Genomic DNA, 9,524 nt, shown 5'->3' with positions numbered 1-9,524 from the left:
TCCCCATGGCTAAGCTATCCACAGAGGAGCTGATTTCTTTTAGCATATCAGACAATAGCATATTCACAAGCTGGATGTGGGCAAGGTCAAGTTTTACTATGGAAAGCAATGAGTTAACCGTCTGGAGAGTTTAGTTCAAAGCAACACTGTGAGCTTTGAATACTACGACGGTGCTTTGTAGGGTTTGCCCAATTGTTTGCAGATTTTGTTGCTGCTTGTTTAATTGGGTTTTAATGTTTGGAATTTCAGGCTGCAATTCCCCTACTTGACGTTTGACAGTGGCTAAGTTGACGGCGTTGACGGGGGACGTTACAAGGCTCAGTAGTGATCCCACAGTTGCAGCTGCCATTAGCAATCCCCCTATGAAATGTTTAGATCGTTTATTAAAACTACTTAATTCTGATTGTGTTATGGTAAACTTTTGTAGCTGGTGGAGCATATGAGTTACATCAGCTTCTGCATGGCTGATAGCTTTCTCAGTCCATCTAGCTCCATTCCGGCCAGTTGGCAAGGTGGTGTTATGAACCACTCGCGCTCCAACTCTCCTGAGTATTAATTAGTTACACCTGCACTACATCAGCCACACCCCATTTGCAGCCTTTAAGTTTCCTCCCTCCTCTCTCTTCCTTGCGAAGTATTGCTCTATCATGAGATTAACTCACTTGTCAATTTGTCTTCTCTGCCTTCTGGTGTTTCGACATCTGTTTTCCCCCTCAGGACCCGTCTCTCGCCTAGCCCCTCGGATAATCTCTGGACTCTGTCTCCCCGGTGTGACCCACGCTTTCCTTGACTACGCTTACTGGAATAAACCCGTCTGGACCGTTCATGTCTCTACGACTCACCTAATTCAAACCTTAAATAAAACTCCTGCAATTGGATCCTTGAGTTTCTCTGTGTTTTTTGGGACGTTACAGGTGGGTATTGGTAGGTTTTTCCTACATGCTTCGGCGGGATTCAACCGTACAAATACTCTCTGGGTATGTAGGTGACAGTTAGTGATTAGCAATCCTGGCTGGTCTTTCAGTATTATTCCAGAGTCAGGACCCGGTTCAATCACTTCAGGGAGTATGATGGTTCCTAGGGAGCCAATGATCAGGAGAATGAGCAGCAGGGCCATCCTACCGGGAGATTAGATTTGAGTAATTACGGTGGGTCACTTTTAGAAAAATTTCCACTATACCCCCCTTCTGATAAAGGTTTTATATCTAGGATAAACATTCTAAAATAATTAACGACGAGGGACTAGGACCTTGCACCCTGAGTGTCCTCAGTCTGGCTAGAAGCTTGTTGCTGCTGAAGAGTGAGAGAAAGAGGGGAAGAGAGATAGAAGATTTAAGGTTGGCAGTAGAAGGCTGTAGCTGGTTGTTAACCAACACCCTTCTTGCCTTTGGTTCTATTGTTTATGACCTAACACAAGCGTTAGTGTCCCCTACAGGTCCCATGGGGGTTTTGTGTGGCCTGATTTGGTTGCGGTGGGCCCATTTGAGATCGGCACTGCCCTGACCTTTGTTGATTTTGATCTGGTACACAACGGGGGACAGTTTGTCAGTGATCTCATAGGGACCTGACCATCGGGGTAGGAATTTGTGGGCCAAATTCCCCCTATTTTTCGCAACCTTCCAACAGATTAGACAAAGATGTAGTACCACACCTTGTCCCCTATTTGGAGTTCGTCATGGGATGCCTTGTGATCATAGTACGCTTTGCGACCTTCTGCACTTTTTTCCAGCTTCTGTTGGGCAAATGCAAAAGTGGCTTTGAGGTGTAAGCTACTGCTATGCTAGCTTCACCTGGCTGATATAACAGATGTAGAGGCAGAGTCATCTGTCTCCCTGTCATCAACTCAAAGGGTGAGACCCTGACCGCATCATGTGGTGTCGCACATATAGCCATCAGTACGAGGGGTAGCTTGACATCCCAGTCTCGCTGGTTTGCTGCTACATACTTTTTCAGTATGCTGCCAACAGTTCTGTTGACTCGCTCTACCTGACCTGAGCTTTGAGGATGGTAGCTAATGTGAAGGCTGGCTTTTACTCCTAAGAGCTGCTAGAGTTGCTGCATGACTTCTGCTGTGAAATGTGTCCCTCTGTCAGAGTCGACACTGTAAGTAGGCAGTGGTTAGCACTGTGTCATTTGGTGCAGGGAGGCATTCTACCTATTTAGTGAATGCACACGTGACTGTGAGGAAGTACTTGTTACCTCTCACCGTTTGGGTGAGTGGTCCAACCCAGTCTATCTGGAGGTTTGACCAAGGGAATGATAACCGTTTCTTTTGCAAGGGGGCTCTATGAAGAGGATTTGAGGGTTGAAATTGACAACATACCAGACAGCCTTTAATGTAATCAGTCACATCATTTACCTTGTGGGGCGAATATGCCACCTGCCGGAGCGCATGGTGTGTTGCTCTGACCCCTTTGTGTCCTGCAGATGGGGAGTCATGGGCGTGCATCAGCATCACCCCCCTGTGGCACTGAGGAACCACGAACGCAGGTGGAGTGTGCGAGTCAGTGGCATGAACAAGCAAGCCTTTGATGACCATTGAGAGATGCTCTGTCAGCATAGGTCTATAGGTCTTTAAGGCCTGGTATGGTGTCAAGATCTTCAGCCGAGATGGGACACGTAGATGGGTCAGAGACATGCATAAGCATTTTGGAAATGGATGGGTCCAGAACCTGGAGGGCAATTAAGTCGGCGTCAGAAAAAGCAGGATTAATGGAGACAATAGTACTTTTAGCATTGTCAGGTGACACTGTCGCTACTGTTCGAGATAGCTAGTGTAGTGTAATAGCTAGGACATCAATGTCGGGTGGGTTTGGATAAAAGGAGGGATCGAATGTCCATGATGTGCCTTCGCGGGCCCCTTGTTTGGCTAAGCTATCTGCCTGGTCATTGAATTCTTTGTCATCTTCCGGGATTCGGGAGTGTCCTCTCACTTTCTTCCAGTAGATCTGCAGGTCTGTGTCTACCAAGTGTTCACACGTCGCGAAAAGCTCTTTGTGCTTGACTGGCTTTTTGTTTGATGTGGTGTAGTTGTTGGTTTTCCACAGTTTCAAGTGGCATGGGAAGCTTAGGCACGCATTGTTGGAGTCAGTGTAGTTCACCAACATTTTTATGCTTTTCTGGACCGCAGACTGAATTGTGATGAGAATTCCTGCTATTTCAGCATATTGGGAGGACTGAGCACCCAATTTGAAAATTAGGGGTTCGTGAGGCCACCCGTTTATTCCAACAATGCCCACCCCTGCCATTAGTGTGTGTTCTCGGCGGAACAAACAACCATCTACGTATGCAGTGACAAGGTCTTTGTATGTGTTAGAGTCGAAATAGTGGTGGTTAGCCATGGTAGGTACGAGTGTTTCCAGAGTCTGTGGCACTTGGGAAGGAATGTCTCCTTCGCATCGCCTGCAGGAGGCAAGGCCTGTGCGTAGAAGGCTTCTGTACTTTTGTGCGTAACGTACCTTTGAAAAGCCATTAGCCAGGAGGCTACTTGAGCGTTAGTTACTACACCCTCTCGAATTCATTGGCTGTTCAGAAAAGTAAGTGGCTGATGATGAGTTTCACCTTCTGACCACCTAGGTAGTTGGAGGAGTGTTTGACTGCCCACACTGTTGCTAGTAGTGCTTTTTCACAGTCACTATATTTGTGTTCAGCAGCCAGCATAGTTTTACTAGCATAGGCTATGACATGTTTGTCTTTGTCATGTAATTGATACAGACCAGAGCTGAGACAGTGGTCAGAGAATCCCACTTCTAGGTAGAATTCTTTGCTACTGTTGGGATAGGCAAGGCATGGAGCCGTGCACAGTTTTGATTTCAGTGCCTGCATGGCTTGTTCCTGGGGTTCGCCCCAGGTGAATTGGGTATCCTTTTTTAGTAGGTCATAAAGTGGACAGGCTAGATCTGCATAGTTTTCGATGAACTGGCGTGAGTAGTTGCATACTCCTAAGAAACTACCTTAAAAGTTCCTTAAGGTTGGTTGGTGCTGCGAGGTCTGTTACCCCTTGAACTTGACTCACTTGTTGTTCAACGCCATCAGTGCTTATGAGTAGACTGACATAATTCACCTTTGTTCTGCACCACTGACATTTGGAGAGAGATATTTTCACACCTGCTGTTGTGAGCTGGTCCACAACATGATCAATCTCATCAATGTGTGCCTGTAGGGAGTGGTTATGCATGAGGATGTCATCCACATATATTAGGGTGCCTAACATGACATTTGGAGGCCAAGAAGAGACTGTGGTTTCTAGTGTGGCCACCATGGGCTCAATTTCCTCCTCCTCAATGTAGGGGGGGCCGACTTGGTGGACCTTCTATAGATTCAGGTCGGATTTCAAGGCGGCAACTCTGAGCTTCCTGGTGGTGTGGGGTGCAGATAGGCAAGGCTCACGCACTTGTGCCCAGATTTTTTACCTTTTGAAGTCAATCAGTGATTTGAATCAATTGAGGAGGTCTTTGCCGATGAGGAAGGGAATTGTTTCAAGAGGAGAAATGTGAACTGGATGCACCAAAGTCATCGGTCCGATGGCTAAGTGTATTAGCACCATAGATTGAGTTGTGAGGCCTGCATGTGAGTACGGCTGAATTTTAAGAGAGCAGTCTTGGAGCTCACGATTTTCACGCCACGCAATGGCTCGAACCTGGTGGAACAAGGTGGAAGACATTAGGGTGACATCTGATGCAGTGTCCAGCAGGGCCTCATGCACTAACCTTCCTTCCATAATGGTGGACAAATAGAACTTACGTGCAACCACTTTTTCAGTTAAGTGTCCCATGAATTTTTGGACGGGTGTGTTGCCTTCAATGACCGAAGGGTCATCTGCCGTTAAACCTTCTCTGCCATCTAAATGAACAACCAAGACAGCACTGGAGGGTGTTTGTGTGTCACCCCCCTGTACCATTTGGTTTTCAGCGCTTGTCTGGGTCACACGGTACTCTAGAAAATGTAGCTTCGCTTGTCACCTCTCCTACATAACTCTCTTAGAGGATGGCTCTAGGTCAGATTGCACAGAGGTGATAGAGAGAACGTCAGGTTTTTTCTTTTTCTCTTTTCAAATCATTGCAAGCATTCGGCAGATTTCCTTTAACTCCTTAGAGTTAGATTCCTTGCCTTTAGACTTGTCTTTGGCATGATTTTCTTTATTTTGATACCAGTATTTCTCCTTCTTTTCTTTAGTAGAATCAGAAGGCTGGTTCTGAGCTGTGCACTCATATCCCTTATGGGGATATGCTGGTTTTCCACGGCCCGCACCGCGGTTTTCTGCAGGGTAATAGTCACGACCATACCCAGACCTGTCCTGAGGGTTCCAGAAATCTTTGCCTCGATTTCTGTTTGGCCTGCGAGGAGGGTAGCGTTTGTAGTGGTGTAGAGGGAAGAGGAGATTTCCCTCCCTGGACCACAGAGTTGGGGAAGGGTCCAGGGCGGATCTTGGTGGATCGGCATGGGTAGCACCCTCCAACTGTAAAGGTGGAGAGTTGGAGTTGACATTTAAGACTAGGGGTACTTCAGGCCATTTATTTGCATTTTGTTGGGATTTTAGGAAACCTCTAGCTAATTCAAGTCACGCAACTGTCTGCTAGACAGGGTGCGAGGGCAAGATGGGACTCCCAGCTGATGACTAGTGTGGGGGTGGAGGTTTTGGATAAATAATGATTTAAAATTTAACTCTTCCTCCATTCTGGAGTCATTTCTAGGTCTGAAATATGCCTGCCTGAGTCTGTTATAATACTGCTGAGGGGATTCCTGGCGTTGCTGTTTTACATTCAAAGCAGCGGCCAATTCTGTCTGTGACGGGTAATTGGAGAATTCTTCCTCCAATGCTTGGCAAAGCTCTTCATATCGTGCATTCATATACTCTGGCTGGCGTTCAATGAACTTACTAATGTCTCAGCTAGAGGTCAGTTCAATCACATAAAATTTATCTACTGTGATTCCAGGGAACAGTTGTAGATAGAAATCAGCATGTTTCAGATAAGAAAAGATATCATTAGAATCATCTGGTTTGGGATCAAAGCATGTTATATTGCATGCAATTGTGTCCAGGTCCTTGTATGAGGGACCGGGAGAGTGTAGAGTCTGAGGGGGCCAGGCACTGGGTTGCAGTGATCTGGGCTTAGCAGGGCGTTGGAATGGACGGCTGACAGGGGATACAGGGGCAGGCACAAACCTGTTGATACCAGAGAAGGTGCTGTAGCAGCTCTAAAGGTTATGGTCCCTGTGTCTGGTTCCTGATCCTCACTGTCTTACTGCTGGTCCTGTCTTTCGCTAGCGGCACTAGGTGGCACATTAGGAGTGACTTGTTGCAGGGTGTTCCCTTCAGCCATTTCTTGCTGAAGCTGACTTAATTCTGCCTCCACCTTTGCCCGCTGTCGCCGTGATACATCAAGTTCACGTTCACGGGCCCTGAGCTGTACTACAGCTAGGATGGCTATTTGACCTAATGCCTCAGTTAGGGGCTTGCACTTGAGTATGTCTGTTAAGTGGTCATCTACCCACTTGGCCACCATGTGTTCACGACTAACCTGTGAGGCTTTCTGCACTATTTCTGTGAGTCCAGGTATCACATCACTGGTGAGGCTGGTCAGGACAGAGAATGCCTCATTCCACATGCTATCTCCATATACATCAGAGGGAGAGGTCCCTTCTGCCGTGTTACCTGTGCCTAACTGTGAGGTGTACTTTAATTCTATTTAATTAGGATTAATCTCGTTAATCCCTTTAAAATTAATCTGAATTAAAATTCACCTGTACTGAGTACCTTAAGGATAAATGCTAGTCTGTATGGTGTTCAAGTTCACTCGTGAATTTCTAAAAGGAAGACTGTTAGTGGTAGAGTGAGGAGGGGAAGTTGCTATACACAAGTGAGCAGAAAGGGATCAAATTTTATATATTTTTTCAATAATATAATTACAATGACAATCTCTAATTACTGCACACTGTATGTTAGAGCTGTATCAGCTTACTGTGCTTCAAAGCCTTATTCACAGTTTTTCAGATATGCAATGCAATGGCACAAGCAAGAGCTCTTCTGGCCAGATCACACCTATGGATTTTCGACGTTGTAAAACTTAGATTAAATACAACTTAACCTCAGGTTCAACCTGGAAAACCGTTTTTAATGATTCACAAACGCAAAACAGAGTAAAACATGTGCTTTTCCAGCGCTTTTCATATTCATTTCAACTGTGTTTAAGAGATTTGTAACTGATTTGCCCGTATCTATTTAGAATTTAGTACATTATGAAGCTCAAATACTCCTATTTACACTTACAGAATGATACATTTGACCATGAAAAAGAGAAAGAAAAAAGTGCAAGATCATAAAACTAAGACCTGCTGAATTTCTCGTACAGCTATACATTACTTTTCAATGTTTCGTCTGACCATGTGTTAAAAATAATAGCTGGTTGGAAGGTTTTAAAGATGTGGTTACTTTTAATATCGCAGATTAAGAAATCACTGCATTCACAAAGTTACAACTTAGAACAACATTTAAAAATCCACACACAGAAAAAAACAGCCTGGTGCATTTCCAACGCAAATAAAACCAGTATTAAGTTCAATAAACACGTTAAATCTGTGGCAATTTAAACACTAGATGGTCGTTTAATGAGGAAAATACTTAGCTACATGTCCGAGAGGGGACTGGGCTTAAAGCTGCAACTCTATTCTGCCGTTGTTTTCTCAAAGCAACAGCACAGTTTGGTCGAAAACTATGTTTAAACGCAGTAAACCGAGTCAGAATGCGCTTGTTTTTAATTCTCTGTGAAGTAACAGCAGATTTAAGCATGTCCCCGTCCTCTCGAGTGTGGTTTAACCCCGCTTTCTGCAGTTTTCCTGCAGGTCTCCTGCGGATCTATGAGCAGCTCTGATCTTCTTTGTGCAAACGCTATTCTCCGCTGTTCTCGCCGTTTAACCGTCGTTGAGTTTAAACGTCATTTTGGCGCCATCTGGGGGTCGGGCAGGACAACAGCACCGTGCTGGACACAACAGACCTGGAGGGTATAACACAATTCGGGATTCTCTCAATTTAGCCCGATGATTTTATTAATAGAAATAAGTGAACACACTTCTGCACTTTTGAATTCACAGTTCACAAATAAATATGTATATATATATATATAAATCGGGGGCGGATGCTGGTCTATCAAGGAGGGGAAGCTCAATTTCGGCCTACATCATAAAATGTGTCAGTTTATTTATACGTAAATTCTACCCTCCGTTCCTTTTTAAGAAAATGATCTGTGCCCCTGTCGTACCAACAAGGTACAATGGCCAATGGCCAGCAGAGCTAGGCTGCTTAAACGGCCTTGGCCCATGTGAAGTGTGTCCGCCTGTGAGTGCTTTGTGACGGTGGAGGGGCTCAGCAGCACCCGCTGGACAGAAACTGCGATAGAAGTCAGAAAGAGTGATAGAAGTCAGTCTCCAAACACAAGCAGCTACAAAAAACCCACCAGAAATAGAAGCTCAATTTGTCACTAGTCGTTTTTAACAAAGAAAATCTCGCTAAGAGGTTTCGGAAAGTCTCCGGTTCAACTCAGAACAGAATGAAAATGTAATGCTCCCACGGATCTTTACACCAAAGGATCGCTGATTTGCTCATTTCGCTGTCTTGTTTCGCCGCCCTTCGCTGCTTCGCTATTGAACTCTGTGGACGCTCAGCGTCTACACTGTACAAAGCACTGTGAAGCTGTGGGAATGATTGAGAGGAAAGCCGTGTCTTTACCAGTGATAAGAAGCTGATTCTGAACAAAAGTTGAGCGCGTTGTAGTCCATTTTTATCTAATGACATGTACACACAACAGTATATATTTGATCACTTATTTTTTTGACATTTTAGGGGAAGCTGAGCTACCCTTGCAGTCTTAGAGCAATTGCCTCTGATATATATATATATTTATATATATATCCACACACACACACAAAGCAATAAAAAAGTGTGGCAAAATGAGACTGAACATGTTATACAAGAACCACTGTTCTGGAGCATTCAGCCAATAGCAGTTTAACTGGTAACAGATGAGGTCTTCAAGACTGAATCTTAAAGGAACACCCACTGAAGTCCTAGGCTTTGTGAGCAAGGGTGGGTCATGGTCCACCACTTTGTGCCAAACCCAGAGCTCAGTGGACCCAAGCTCAGCTCAGATCCAAAGAGAGACAATAGAAACATGTGCCATAGTCAGAGGAGTCCATGTTGTTCTTTGTGCTTATGACGAAAGGAGACATGAGACTTATTACTACTGAAAGGTGATAAACTCTACCCTCTGACACATTCTGGAGTGAAGGGGGCATCGGAGCACATGCTGTGTTTGACTTGAATATATGTGAAGGTATAATTGATGTTGAGGTGTATACTGGGATTTTGAAGAGACATATGTTCCCTTAAAAAGGATTAACTTTTCCAGGAAGTCCATGGATGTTTCAGCAGGACAGTGCTAGGCCTCATTCTGCAGGACGTACAACAGCATGGATTCATAGACAAAGAGTGTGTGTGCTTGATTGACCCTGCCACAGTCCAGATCTGT

Source organism: Hoplias malabaricus, chromosome 6 (genome assembly GCF_029633855.1).
Source record: "Hoplias malabaricus isolate fHopMal1 chromosome 6, fHopMal1.hap1, whole genome shotgun sequence".
Classification (NCBI taxonomy): domain Eukaryota; kingdom Metazoa; phylum Chordata; class Actinopteri; order Characiformes; family Erythrinidae; genus Hoplias; species Hoplias malabaricus.
Note: the sequence above shows the minus strand (reverse complement) of the source record.